Here is a 15,433-nt window from a genome sequence, read left to right on the forward strand (position 1 = left end):
GAAATCTTGTTACTGATTTTGATGTTACAATCAAGTACATGGTGTCAGGCAGTACCATGCTGAGCTTAGGTTCACTTGGTATCCTTTCTGCAGAAATAATATTGTACCTTCTAATAGCATAATATGAATCATGTGCCCAATAAATGAAAAACCAAACCACTTTATTCACCCAGTTCAGTACGTATTTCACCAATGTGACTGGACTGCAGTTTTGAATTAAACATCCCTTTCTTCTTTCCCCAGTCTAAGCATTTGTATGGTTATCTGGCTTGGCTCTCAGTTCTGGGGTAAAACTTCTAAGAATTTTGATGACTGCAGGGCACAATAGTCATAACCTGTAAACTGTTCATAATTTTTTTTAATAGTGCAGTTTTTGACTGCATGTTGCAAAATTAAGTGTGATGTCACCTTGCCAAAGTCTAATGCAGAAGTTCCAAGAGCGCATAAAGGAAATAAAATATTACTGGCTATGCAGTTATCTTTGGACAATCTCCAGGCTGAAGACGTTTTTTCATTGTAAACTACTAGAGGTCTCAGTGTGAGACCATTTCTTTGGACCCACCACAGGGACCCCATGAGTGCCAAACCCAGAGGGGGAGGAGAATTATTGTCAAATACTCTAGAAAACCCAGCAAGTGTGGTCTCATCACCACATAAATCCCCGTTTAGGCCAGTTTTGCTGCATGGTTTCTTTGTCAGGGTCTCTCTTTAAAACTCCAGTGTCAAAATTTGAAGTCAGAACAAAAATGTGTGAAAGATTGCCTTAGGCAAGTGCATTTTCAACTCTTACTACAAGCGTAGTATATTCTTGCTCAAATGGATGAACACTTTGTAATTAACTCAACTTATTTTCTCTTTTAAGGAATAGCTGGCTTATACCAGGTTGTTCAAAGTGTTATGAACAACATGCATGCTGATACACTAGTAGCTACTGGCATCAGAAGGTCCTACATGAAGAATGCCCATGACAGTAGAGTGAGGACTAAACTATTAAGGAACCATTTTGTTTTACATGTGTTAAAAGGATATGGAGGACTTCTGAATGTGTGTCTGTCTTTGCAACATAAATGCAGTATTCCTACCCAGAACACAACTCTTAGAGAAGAGGATGGTGGATGTCTTGCAGTGACTAGCAGGTGCTTACTGTCACAGCCCTGAGCGTGTCCTGAGGTACATCAGGCACACAGCATGGCTAGCTGGTCGAGGGAAAGGATTGTCCTGCTCTGCTCTTTTATTTTGATAAGGCAGGACAATTTTTAGGTCTGATGATGCTAATGTGCTTCAAAAGAACTTCTTCCACTGAGTTACATGTAGGTAGAAAGCAAAAGAAATGTTTATAGGCTTTTTCTCTTGTCTGCATGCATGCATCTTGGTTGTTTTCAAGTAGCCTGCAGCGTAGCTGATTAATGACTCCAGTTTCACATATCCACCTCATCAGAACAGTTTCCATTTCTGATGTCCTTTCTTAGGTCTATGGCATGCTGTTATCATGACGCAAGTACCTTGGTTGGTTGCTCAGTTACCTTTCTAGTAAAGAAATGAGTAACCAGTATGACATAGATGGAGACTGTGAAATGTGTGGTTTGTCTTTGTTTCACTTTGCTGCTGGCAATAAAAATAAATCCTTAATGTGCTCGTTCACTTAATTATCAGATTGAGAAGAAGCAGCGTTTTTTTCTCTCCTAATTTCAGACTGGCTTTAGGTAGTTTTGTCTCTTCTCTTAGTGTGCTGCCAATATGGCACACTCCAAAGTACCAGTTTCAGCCACCAGACCAGAGGAGAAGGTGTAAGCTGAAATGAAGGCCAAGCGTATTTGTAGTTTTTCTTTCACCTTCCTAGAGTATTCACTGGTGTATCTCTGTAGAAGGTATAGGATTTTCATTTTATTTATTTATTTATTTTTACTAGATAGTATATTAGCAAGTATAGTTTTTGTATGCTCACTCTTAGGCATTCTGACTATGTCGTGTAGAACTAAGTATGGCAATCTTCTTGTCAAGGAGTGTGTTACTATTGAATCTTGGGATGAAAGTGTGGTGTATATAGGAAACAAAGTACACTTGGTTTGCAGAAGTTGGACTAACCCAATTCTCTTGTTCCTTCTTGCTCTTCTCTGGTCTTTCCAATTCCTCCTTGGAAATAAAAGGAGAAAAGCTGTTACGATAGCAGTTGTTAGGGTAAAAGTTGTTTGCAGTCAGGTTTGAGTGATGCCACTTGTAGAGAGAGCCTGCTGCTTTATTGCTTTTCAGCTACACTTTCTCCAGGGCAGTGTGAGCGACTTTGCAGAAATAGGAGAAAGAGGGATAATGGGCGCTATGCGGAGATTCTTACCAAGTATCTGATGGAACAAAGAATTTTGCTTGCCTAAAAGTTAAGGGAAGTATGTTGTAGCAAAGGGAATCCGGTACCTCCTAAAAGTCAGAAATTGTAGAAAAGCGAAAGAAAGCAAGCATAGAAGTGCACAGTTATCCGCTCTGTGTGAAATCAATACTCTGATCTCAAGGGAAGAAACCACAACGGTAAAACCTGTAGGATAGTTAATACAGCAGAAGCACTCAACTGCAACTTTTGATTTTGTATTTGGGAAGGGGAGAACAGAGGGATATTCTGTGCTAACTGGAAAATTCCCATTTTTTTTTTTCTCAAAATGGAAAGAGTAACACACTTAGTCAGCTGGCGCAGACAGTTTGCTGGTCCAAGCTGGAAATGGAGTATTTTGCCCTAATGTCTTTTTCGTTGTTGTTTTAAAAAATACTGTAGTGTAATGAGACACTGTTGTGAGCATAACTCCTTGCTTAGGCATCTGTTGCTTTGGGGACAAAAATGCTGTGGCCTTCTGGGCTACAGCAAGCTTCACATAATCCTCTCCAGGTCCATGGAAGTGCCTTTCTGTCTCTCAGATGTGGTTTGTCTACTCCCGTACTCTAGCTACAGTGCAGGCCCCTTTGGTGAATTCTGCTTCCCTTCTCCCTGTCACCCCACTCCAGCAGACTGGAAACTTCCCTCATCCAAGCTGGCTCAGCCGCACCATAAAAATTTTCATATAAAACTCCTGGATTTGGAAGATAGCCTTTCAACCTTCTGAATCTTCCTAAATACAACACCCCAGGTAATTACAAGCCTGTAGCCAGCTTGGGTTTAAAGGAGTGAAGCAGCTGACAATGACCTTGCAGGGGGAAAGCTTGCTTGAACAGTCGTATGTAATGGGAGTTAAAAGAAGTCAATGGAAAAAAGATTGGCAAGAATATAAAGGATAAATTGATAAAATGTATTCATTTTAAAGTAGCAAACTTTTCTTATTTCTTAGTTTGGTGTAATATTTCCTTTCTCCTAGAGGAATTAAATGTCAGAAGATAAGCTGTGCTTAAATCAGCTTAGAAGTTTACTTCTGACTCGCCTTGGCGTAACTGCAACAAATGGGTGGTTTTCTGACCTGTGACAGCATTGAGGTTATGGATTTTTCTTTTTCTACTATAGTTCCTGATGGTCATATACCTCCTAGCACAGAATGTCTACAGTGCAGCAATTGCAGTCACTGCCAGCCCTTCATGGAGGGGTAGGGAACAGTCACTTTCTACGTTAAGAAAACTGGTCTTTATTAATTTTCTGTGTCAGGGAGAATAAAGTGCAGATGAATCAGATCCTGATAATTATCAGCTGGTGAATGCTGAGTATCTGATAAAGCCCTTGAATGTTTAAGAAGGGCATGGAGAGCAGGAGGCTGCCTGATGTTGTGTCTGGCTCTTGTGCAATGCCTGGTGGGATGCTGTGTCCTGCTGTGCTGCAGAGTCAGTTGAAACAGATACTGCGATTCAGCCCAAGTTCTGAGGAGCTTCAGTTTCCCAAAATAAGGTAAGGGTGACATTCATGTCCATGAGATATTTACTTTTTAACTAGTATTTGATAAGTTGTGTTTCATAGTATAAAAAGGTATTGTAGGATGCAGCAACTGGAAACTGAAGCCATACTGCTGCAGACTGAAAAGGCTTTATTAAATAGTAGAAAAAATTAACCACTGGAAAAGGTTGTGAAGGGATTGTGGTGGCTTCAGTACTGACAGACTTGTCCATTCACGAGCAGATGCCTGTCTGAGAGAGGGGGATTTTCTAGTTTTTTAGAGTAAGTCTTATGTCCCATACTTAGTTTATTGGGCCAGCCCTTTCTGCCCTTAATGTCTGAACACTAGTGTCTCAAGAAAAGTGTCTGCTCAGTACATCAGCTTCGGTTCTGCTTCTGATTCTGTTAATATTGCTCATGGCTCCTAAGCTCAGTGCTGATGGAGAAAATTGGCCTGCTGCTTCCAAAATTTATGATACTGGTTGAATTTTGAAGTGACATTTGACATTCCAAAAGTAAAATTGGAAAGGTGTGCTCTTTTCTATAACATAGATTCTGTGTTCATTGGCTTCAAACATGACTGGGGCAAATTACAGAAACCCATGCTTCCTTGTCATATTTTTGATGAGGAAAAAGACTCCAGTCTTATGGGCTGGGGTCAGGATATCATGTTTTTCAAAGACCTCTCTAATGAGGTTCCTGGTAAAAAATGGTCTAAAAGGAACTTGGATGGTGAAAGAAATGCTCTAATGATGCCAATGATTTAAAAGAAACTGTCTCTGGAAGAAACCACCTGTGAGGAGTTAGCAGTGGGTTCTCACAGCTTACGGGATGGTTTCTTTGTCTCCATTTGAGATCTCACCTTCTTTTCCACTTCCCTCCCACTCTTCCAACTCACACACACCTCGTCTTAGTTTTACTGGCATTTATCCAGTATCCAGTTTGTATAATACTGCATACAAGCACTTCCTGCAGAAGGTAGCTGTAGGTATGTATGGGTAGTGTCATGTGCATTACCAAAGATTGTGTTTTCAGCCTTTCTGTTCCAATAGACATCCCTGTCATGATAAGGAAGGGTGGGAATGGTTGAGATGTTTTATGAGGGGAGGGGGGGAATTATTTATTATGTACAACTGACAATAATTGTCTTCTCTAGTCTCCCTATTTCTCAAAGTATGCATTTAAAAAGTAGAAGCAGTCATCTTGAAACCACTGGGTTTTGATACTTTTGGCTGAAAATCTAGAAGTGGTTTAAACCTGAAAAATATTAGAACTTGAAGGGAGAAGTGATGGAAACCAATATTAACCTTCAAATTTGGATAGCTAAATTTGTAATACTAGTGAATTTTTCAATGATCAATCTTAAACTAAATGCAGTCCCTGCATTATCTGTGGGTAAGTGCTTTTCTTTCTTCTGAAACATAATTTTAGACTGGACTGAGTTGAAGTTGGCATCATTCCCTGTGCTCCCCCTGATATCAAAGTGCACCATATATTTTAACTTTTTAGTAGCTTCTGCCAATGAAAACAAAAGTTATAATTAATAGTCTCAGCAGTTTTGTTGCCAAGGGTTCCTGGCCACAATTCTTAGTTTGTTTTATTCTGCAGATGCATACCTCTGAACCTTGTTAACATTTTTTTTTTCTGCCAATTATTAAAGACTGTTGCTGTCCAAGGAACAAGCCCTCCTTTAAAAAAAAATTAAAAAGGATGTTAAAGAGTTAATTTGCTCTTGAGAAAATATTTTTGAGACAAACTCTTCAAAGGAGCTAAGATTCTTATTAATGTTAAAGAACCATTTCAAGTATCAGGCAATTAATTGTTCTAAAATAACTTTGACCACAGAGTTGTATTGCAGAAGGGTGTGTTAGGCTGCTCAAGAATGACTCTACACAGTAAATATATGGGTTAGCAGATTGAGGTCTTATCCCTTTGCTCTCAGGAGCACCATGTAATTAATTGCCCTAATAATTTCATCCCTTAAAGACTGGTAAAAGGTCTTCCATGGTGATATGATACTTTTTAATTATTCAAGTATATATTTTTTTTTGAAATATGTGATCTGATTTCTGACTGTAGAGGTAGCTTGGGAAGCACAGTTCTAGCACAGTGCCTTTTGGGAAGAGGTAATTTTTCTTGCCAAGCAAAAAGGTCCAGTCTCCTAAAGAGGGATTTTTGCATTCTGTATTTGTGGAATTAGACCACACAGCCTGTTTTTTATATATATATAATTGATAACTGAAATAGGCTGATGAACTTGCTTCTGCTAAATGTGATGACGGACAAGTGTTTTTCTAGCATGTAGAAATGCTTAATCTTTTTTCCCTGCTTTGCCTTTGTTGTAATTTTGCTACAATAACATAAGCTGGATATTGGTGTGACAGGACTTTAATATCTTGTTCAGCTCTTTGCTTCTCATCGAGCTTTTGTTCTGCTTATATCATTTTTTGTGACTGAGTCTCCTGTGCAAGGCTCAGTGTGGGTGGTTCAAACACTGTATCTGATCAGATGCTGTTTACCTAGGGCATCTGATTAATGAGCACGTCTGAGTGAGATTAATGCCATAATAAGTGTCTCGGGTAGAGACAAATCTAAGGAATGGGTCGAGGCTATTATCTTTGTCTGTTGTAAAGATTTGTGCTTAGTGACTGAGCTGAGTGAAACTTAAAATGGAAACCTTGGAGTTAAAAGACCTATCTGTAATTTGTTATGTCTCCTCCAGTATAGTCATTCCTATATGCTCTCCAGTTTTTCATAACTGTAATAATTCAAGGAGAGATATCTATATGTCCTGGTGATAGTGCAGCATTCTGTGAGTGCTTGAGGTGTCCCAACAGGCAGTGCCTAAACGTCTCCGAAATTCAGCTTTGTCTTCTTTTTAAATACAATTTTCCTCCCTCATGTGTTCCTTTGTCCACCTGGTAATATGCTATTTTTATCCTATCTAAATGTTCCTCATATGCATTTTGTATTTATTATGCTCCTTTATAATATGTCAGCATTTCAGATTCTTCTGTTCTACAGGCTTATGTGATTCAGAGTTCTCACTTCGCTTTGGTCTTTCTTTTTTGGTCTGTCTTTTCATTCTACCACACTTCCAGCTCTGAGGAGGGTGTCATTTCCCATTTTTAGAAACTTTGCTATATTTAATGGGTCTTAGAGCTGTCATCCTAGCTATTTCTGTAAACTTTGTATTTGAAGAGGAAAAGTCTTCAGAGAAATAAACAGCCTGAAGCAGAGTTTATTAGATGCTCTAAATGTAACTTCTGCTTTCAGGAGAAATGCTTGCATCTTATTTGAAGCTCAGAAGTAACTTTTACTACATCTAGTGCTTGGCAAGAGAGCCTGAGGGTCAATGGCTTATACTTGTCACAGTCTTGAAGCTGAATTGGAGGAGTGGAGAAAAGGTTGTCTCTCATTTAGCAACCAAATGAGGCTTGAATTAATAATAAAAAGTCACAATTTGCTGACTTGCAATACCAAGCAGCCCACCCATCCTGCTGTAACCGTTCCAGCAACAAGTAATTACACCTGTTTTGAGCACGTAAAAAATGATCTGTAGAGCTGTTGGCCACCTTCAGAGCCATAATATGGAAAAGATTACTGATCTTAGATATTATGATTTATAAGGCTTGATGATATTGGTTGCTCACAACTTCAGCCATGTTTTCTTCATGCTTGCGCATCCCACCTAGGCTTCCATTAGTAGCAATTTGAAGACGGGTGGGATGGAGGGACCAAAGTCTCTCCATGCTATGGTTGACGTCATATCTTTATACCTGAGCCAGCAGGTTTTTTACTATCTTCAATAATACTTTGTTAAAATAGGAATTAAAGTCAACATGACTTTATGAATGAGTTGAATGAGTGAATGGAGTTGCCTTTGTGCTACAACGTGTGTAAGTGGTGGGAGGACAGAAGGAAGTGGGTTACCACCTAAAGTTATGTTAGGCTTAAAAACAAAACCACAGAAGAAATTGAGGTAGAATAATTAAAAGCAGGGATATCTCCATTATCCTCTAGTGGATCCTGCCTCTAGAGGTCTTGAACAGCCCTAGGAGGAGCCGCTGCTGATAGAAATGTACAGGAGGGCAGCTTCCCTGGGCAAGGCTTTCATGAAGCATTTCTTAGCCTATGAGCTATGGAAGATGCTTCAGGGCTGCTGAGTAGTAGAACAGAACTTTCTGTAGTCTGTCAGGAACCAATGAACAGGAAACTACGTATCCTCTGCATCATAGTTGGTTTAATAAAAAGCAGGACTTTGACCTCTCGACAGCTTTTCTTTACTAGAACTTTACTTTGATCAAATAATCACTAAGAAAAATCTTAAACTTTTTTTTTTTTTTTTGCCTTCCCCTTTTTGGATAAAAGAAGTAGTAGTGAGAGGGCAAATATTAACTTGCGTTGTAAAACACTGAAAACCCGTTGGAACAATAAGCTTTCTCTGTTCCCGCAGCTTCTTGCTGTAATTCTTTCCCAGTTCAGTGGTTTACCAACAAACGCGCATCCAGCAGGACCGTGCAACTCTGCAGGCTGGACAGTTGCCAACCAGAATATTCTGTGTAGAGAAATTCCTCTCCATGTTTTGTGTGGAAGAACTGATGGGATGTGCTATGCTGTGAAAACTAAAACTGGAAAATTAAACACTGACTGTATTTAAATAGAAATATAATCTATTTGCTCTCTACAAATACTTGCTAGATTTCATAAGCAGACAGTGGGATTTCTTTGCTCCCATTCATTGTTGTATTGTCATCCAACATGAGCTGATGTAGTCCATGCTGAACTCAGTATTGCTGGAACTATCTAATAAACTCTAGTGGAAGTAACTAGATTAAAAATACCTAAAATTATAGATTTGGATTCTCTCTCACACATAGAAGTGCAGGATTATTTTCTTTGAAAAGGACCTCTGGAGATCACTGGCTCCAACCTCCTGCCTTGAGCAGGATGAACTCAGATCAGGCTACCAAAACATAACGTAGAATGAAAGGATATTATTTACTTTCTCACCCTGTGAAAAGAAGCGACCTTGCCTATTAAGTAGTTGTTAGGGTTGTTCTGAGTAATGCAGCTCTGAGCTGCATTGATGACAGCATGCTCAATTAGTCACTATGTGTCCAGCAGCTGCCTCTGCAGCTCTGCAAGTTGCAGCTATTGCCTAAAAACAAACAAGCAAACAAAAGCTCCTGAAATATAGCTTGGCTTTGGTGCTTTGAGTACATGCTCTCTCTGAGGTGGCACAACATATGGGTGGAGGTAGCGCTGTGTAAATGTGGCAGCATGCAGGAGCACCGAGCTGGCGGAGCTCATACCTAAGCTTTCCTGGACCAAGAATGTGCCCCTACTGAGTCTGCTGAACTATTTGCGAGCTGATTTCTGAAGCCGGCATATGGAAAAAATTGCAAGTCTTATGTTGGAAAGCTTTTTTTTCTTTTTCCCCTTCTTGGGTATGAGATCTTCTTGTGAGTTCTGAAAAGCATGCATCTGCAATCTATTCTGCTGGTCTGAAAGAGGGGAGACCCTGCCAGTCTATGTAAAATGGGTTTTCACAACAGTCAAGTAGCTGGCAGGGTGTGGTAAATACTAATAAAAAAAATGAAGGGCTTAGGAAAGACTTTAATTAAAGCAAGAATTCCACTGATTGTGTTTGAGGCTACACAGAGGGAGCCCAGCACTGGGCACATTTTTCAAACTGTTGGAAGAGAAAAAATTAATTACAGTCCCAGTCACAAGTTGAGGTCATTTATTTAAAGGGAAACAGTGCTTTGGTGCTTCATAATTTATATGACTGGGTTTGCTTTACATAGCTGGACTTGTAATGTGATATTTACTTTTATGCAAAACATTATTATGTTCTTAAAAGGAAACCATACTCCAAAGAGGTGTAATTAAAATTCTCTTGTGGGAGCTGGTGGCACTCCTCTCCAAAAGCAAGCAGTCTGATTTCTTTTGCTGCTGTGCATTTTAGTGGCATATTGAAAGCTGTTCAGCTCAGTAGTATGGGTATTGGATATTTAGTTCCTGTTTTGCTGGAATAATGTGAAAGACAGAGCAAAATGTGGTTTGCTAGAAGTGATGCGACTTGTGGACAGCTATAGACAAGGCTTTGAGCTGCTCTTCTTTTTGTGCAATGCTGGCAATTTCCTCAGCAAGGCGAGAGTGAACCTGCCCTTGCCCATGGGCTAATGATCTTAGCCTTCTTTTCTTGCTGAGGTCCCCCAGTTAGGGTTGAATTGCGATACGTAGGGAAGCAGCCAGCTGTAGTTATATTGACCCTTGGTAGAGGAAGCAGCTTGTTCAAGTCCAGCCATTTGTTTTGGTTTGCATGTTCTTCAACTGCACAGCTTGGGTAACATGAGCAGTTTAAGTAAGCTGGTACAATATTTATGGGGTTTTTCTTTTTGGTGAGCTGCTCTGAGAAGTCCTGATGCAAGCAACTGCTTCACACTCACCAGTTGTACCAGAAGGATGAACGTGTCATCTGACAGCTGGTTAACATAGCTGAACTGCAAGTAACAGCTACAGACATTGTTTGCTACAGTACAGTCTCTTGTGAAAATGTCTGTATTCCTCATCTGTATTGTTTCTTTATGGGTAGGTTTAAAATGGTGCAAGTATTGTGTTTACTTAAGTAATCAAAAAGCCTTTTGGGGAAACCTTTGTTTGAAATGAAAACTGGAAATTAAAAAAAAAAAAAAGCGTTCTCTAGGACTCTTTTGTAAGTGCTTGCTGTGAAATAGATGCTATTCTCAAGCATACTGTGTAATTCACTTTCTTGTGCTCGGGCTCTTGTCCTACTAGTGATACTTGCAAAAACCTGAAAGCTGCTTATGCTGATTCAGAACTATTTCACCTAGAGCTGGTGACAAGCTCTTTTGATCCCTGATGTCTTTCACAAGTAATATAGGAGAGTGAAGGCCACAGCACTGCCCTGCAGCTGGAGATGTGTTCCCTAGCTGTGCTGCAGCGGGTTCCTGAGAGAAACTCTGACCTCCGGGTACCTTTGGGCATCAACCTTTGTACTATCTGCTGGGGACTGTATGTTCTTGAAACCATGCTGTACATTTTTAACATCAACCCAAATCTGTGTTGTCAGAATTCTTTGGGTAATTATTTTTTATTTTAGGATTATTTAGGATTATTTTTTTAAAGCATAGTAAAGCTTTTTCACCATAACTTACTCCTAATTTGACAACTTCGGATGCTGTAGGCAGATCTAAAGTTGTGGCCCTGTTGTTCCACTAAGCTTTCCATGTAAAACTGCTCCTCTTCCTCAATTTGGTACCCCGTTTGCAGCAAATTAAATGTGACAGTTAAACGTTCTTAAACCCAGAATTGTCATTGCTTTTGAATAATCCAAGTTTACATGTTTCTGGGATAAAGTAGATAATAGGAAGTTAAGGTTTCTTTAAGGAGCTTGTTCATGACTTGATTTCACCTGGGTGTGCCTGTTGCTGAAAGACTTCATTTTCAAGGAGTTATGGGTAATATATATATTTTAAATGTTATTTTACCAATTCTCTTCTAATTTGAAAGCCATGATAAATTGTTATTTAGAACTGAACACTCTGGAAAGCACGCTGGATAAATAAAAACTGAAACCTCATGAAGTGAGGAAGGATTTTTTTCCTGCATAATGTCTTGCCTTCAAAACAGAGTGGTTTGCCACCTCTCATTCCTGAGGTGCTTGTTGAACTTCTGTAACTTGTTTTAAGCTGGATTGAAATATTTGCCTCATGAATAGAGGCAAATAGAGTTGCACATCTTGAAGAGGATACTAGGGCATGACTGTTCTCTTGGTCTTTTAAGTCCACCCAAGTCCAGTGCTAGCTATTCATGAAAAACCAAGCATTTCTCTGCCCTGAAGCAGTTCTTCCAGGCTAGGCAGAGGACAGCATTCACATCAGGAACAGCTTCTGAACACCTGCATCCACTTAAGAACCATGAAAGGAAGCTTGTAGTTTTGCAGGCTGGCACTGATCACTTGGGGGGATAATTGAGCTAGGATTAACAACCCACTGCAACAGACACAGGACTACAACAGGTAAAGCATTCTGAACCTGGACCAGTGTTCCCAGAGCCTGGGACAGAAGTTGAGGTGCCAAGGCTTTTCAGGTCTTTGAATATTAGTTGATAGCAATGGGCCTTTGCCACCAATAACGGGAAGCATCTGCAGTTCTGAAGTTACTGTGACTCGGTTAGTAAACACCTACAGTGGATTTTATAATTTGACTTGGGCTACCGGGTTAACTATTAGGATATTAATCTGTAAATTCAGAAGTGGCAAGCTAACAATTACTATTGAAAGGCTCAATAGATGAAGTTAGGCTATTGTCTAACTTGAGTGGCATATGCTTCTTTAAACATTGGTTATCTGTGTCCATTCTTTGCCTGCTTGTACAGATGTAGTGCTAAAATAAGTCATCTTTATCTCTTGGCACTACTTAAAAATGCAAGACCACCCTGTTTTTCTGCAGTGTCTTGCCTTTTCTGCTATGCAACTTCTAATGTCTGTGAAGATGGAACAAATGAAACATTGTGAAACTCTTTATAAAGTCCTGATTTGTCTCATGAGGAGGTCTGGTTGGAATGTCACATCATATAATGAGGGCTACATCATAATGTGTATATATACACAAGGAATCAAAGTTTGAAAATAGGAGAATAGGAAGGTCTACCTGAAAAATCTATTTTCTGAACACACGACATCGTAGACAAAACCTTTGAGAATCATTTTTTTTCACATGGAATATGATCAAGTGATATAGAACTATGTATTTGTTAAAAAGAAAAATGAATAAACATAGCAGGAAGCTGGAACCCTACAGAGGAAAATACACAAGTAATGCCTTCAAGAAAGCACCATCTTTCATGTTGGTGACAGGTACTGTCAGTAAAAAATCAGCTCTTACATTCTTTATCTAGCTCTTTATGATACCAGGGCAGATGTACACAACTACGTGTTCTGTTCTGGCAGAACTAGCTTGATCCAAGGTACAAACTGAGACTCCCAAGCACAATTACATTCCCATTATTGTGAATTCTGCTGTACAGGTGTTACAGTTGTGGTGAATGTAACTGAAAAAGTTAGCATGAGTACAGAAGTATCTGGATGCCTAAATATTAAGCAATAGAGCAAAATGATTGATTTTTTTTTTTTAACCAAAAAAATCAGTCAAATGTTGATGCATGAGTAACAGTGCGTGGCACATGGTTCATTCCTTACCGCGATCAAAACTGCTGCAGCCACATCATTGGCAGGACTATGGGGGGAAAGTCCACGAGAAACACAGCAAGAGCAGGGCAGGAGCATCCTATCCATTGTCAAAGCTTCCTGTCAGAAGTCACTGTCGATAATAGACGTTTGTGACTTTGTATAGGGCTAGTATATATGGCTACTGCATAAAATCTTTACTGACGATAAGAAAGGGCAGAAGGATCTCACAAAGTTGGTTATCACATAAGTGGTAGACCTTAAATAAACACTTAAGATTGTGGTTTGAAGTTGCTATCTATTTCATGCTTGTTTTTAAGTTTTAGCTATTATTTTGCAAGGTGAATTTTTGAAATAGGAAAGTTGCTCACAGTATTTTATTTTTTTTTTGATGTGTCATTTTGGAAAACATATGAAGAGCAAGATGGCTTTACTTGCAGTTCTGACTTCTCAGCAGCTAAAAGTTAAGGCTGTTTTGGTAGCAGTTTGCTCACTGTTTTGTGGTGGTACAAATAAGAGAAATTGTTTGGTCTAACAGTACAGAGCTTTGAGGAATGAAGTCATGTTGCATCAGCTGACTTGCATAAAATTCATATGTTAATTTATGTCTTTTGGAAGAACACAAGAAATCAAAATTGCTCCTTACAACATCTGGAGAGCATACTTACTGTACTTGCTTAAGCCCATCCATCTGTTAGAATAGAGCACACCGAAGAAAGGGAAGAAGGTGAAGGCCAACACAGGAACATTTGCTTTCATCTTTGCACTTCTTCTCTCTTCTCTGTTAAAGAAGTTTGACATTTCAGCATAGAACTGATTAAATTATTCCCGGAGTTTTAACAGCTGTATCACTGAACCATCCAATGTGACTGGAGCACGGATGCTGAACAAAAAAACCAACCTAATGCAGCTCTGTGTGGTTTGTTTTGTATTTTATCTTTTGCTGAGAGGCGGGGGAGGGAGCCATAGAAAGCTGTATATTTGTTGCATATCTTTATTTTTAATATCTTTATTTTTATTGTGAGTATTGGATAATGTTCTTGCATAGAGCAATAGATGGTAATATGTGAAACTAATTAAAAAGCTGTCTACTGTTTGTTGTCCTGTGAATTTTCTTTAAGACTATTGTGGCAAGTGAGGGGGGAAACTGTGCATTCTACTTTTTTTAAGGAAAGCTTATTTAGTCCCTGGTATTTTTATTTTTTAAAGTACTTGTTGACATTTGATTTTATCATAAACAGTTGAACAAACGGCTTCATTCTGCAAGATGGAACTGTTGCAAGATGGGCTGTTAATGACTATTGAAAAATATTTATTAAAGGAAAACATGAGGCTAAATATAATCAGCGACTGGAAGAAATAAGCCTTGAAGATACCAGCCATTGTATGAAGTGGAAGTTTAAACTATCTTATTTAAAAGTTGCTGTATAAGCAATGACTTCTGTGGTAAAGTGCAACTCTAGGAGTAGAAGGAAAGAGGGAATAATATACGTGGACAGTTATCCAGGTGGAATGGAAAGATTTATATTTAACTTCATTTCTCAATTTTTTTATTCTTTAAGTATATTTTTATCTACTATGCTTGTGACAAGTCTATGCTGATATAGCTGGTAAATGAAAACCCCTAATTCATAATGGCCATTTGAGAGATCCTCAACTGTCACGGCAGGTTTGAGATGCCAGGAAAATATTTTTCTCCTCATTTTCTCTATATTTTAGGGAATGGAAACTTCTTCCATTCCCTCTGACAATCCCTTTAACTATGAAAGTACGAAGATGAAGCCTGAAATGGGGGAATGAGTAGAGAGAGCATCAGTATCAGTTCATCCTAACTGGATGCATGAGTTCTTGATAAATGGCTTGCAGAAACAGCCTGTTTCTTGTTGAAGGTGGCAAACCTGGCCATACAGAAATCCACAAAGGGAAGGAATCATGGGGACTCAGAGAAATCCAAACTGTATTTTTCTTCTGCTTGGCATCTTGATGGATACTCACAAGATACTGTAACATACTGAGTTATATTCCTGATGGTTGGTTTGTTGATGTTTTTGTTTCCTATCTCCTTCCCTTATTCTGCTTGGTTAATTTGGATCTCATGCATCCTACTGAAATACATACTTCTGTGGTAAGTACAAAGCATAGTTGTTTTAGTTGACTTTTTCTGCAAAGACCTGGGACAAGAAAGGCCAGTGTTGGGATAAGATTCCTTTACATTCATCTCTTAGTCTTAACAGAGTCACTGTGAAGTATGATTGCACCAATTTAAGTTTCAGGATATTCCCCATCAGCACAAATTTACATCAACTTTAGCCAGAATTATAGTACTGAAAGACAGCAACAGATGGCAAAGCTATCACTGGATTGCCACTTCTATAAAA

At 39.1% G+C, this 15,433-nt stretch overlaps 1 protein-coding gene across 4 annotated transcripts in view; it reads left to right on the forward strand.

The window, feature by feature from the left end:
• Positions 1-15,433, forward strand: part of LOC308190442 (uncharacterized protein) — a 117,110-nt gene that overhangs the window by 46,946 nt on the left and 54,731 nt on the right. Inside the window, exon 1 of one of the 4 annotated variants that reach the window (XR_013947194.1) lies at positions 3,567-3,853. The exons of the other annotated variants lie outside the window; for them this stretch is intronic. The gene's annotated coding sequence lies outside the window, so the exon portion shown is untranslated. Of the gene's footprint in view, positions 1-3,566; positions 3,854-15,433 lie in introns of those variants that run through there. 4 annotated transcript variants of the gene reach the window in all.

This window comes from Anser brachyrhynchus (assembly GCF_964034855.1).
Source record: "Anser brachyrhynchus genome assembly, chromosome: 2".
Lineage (NCBI taxonomy): Eukaryota > Metazoa > Chordata > Aves > Anseriformes > Anatidae > Anser > Anser brachyrhynchus.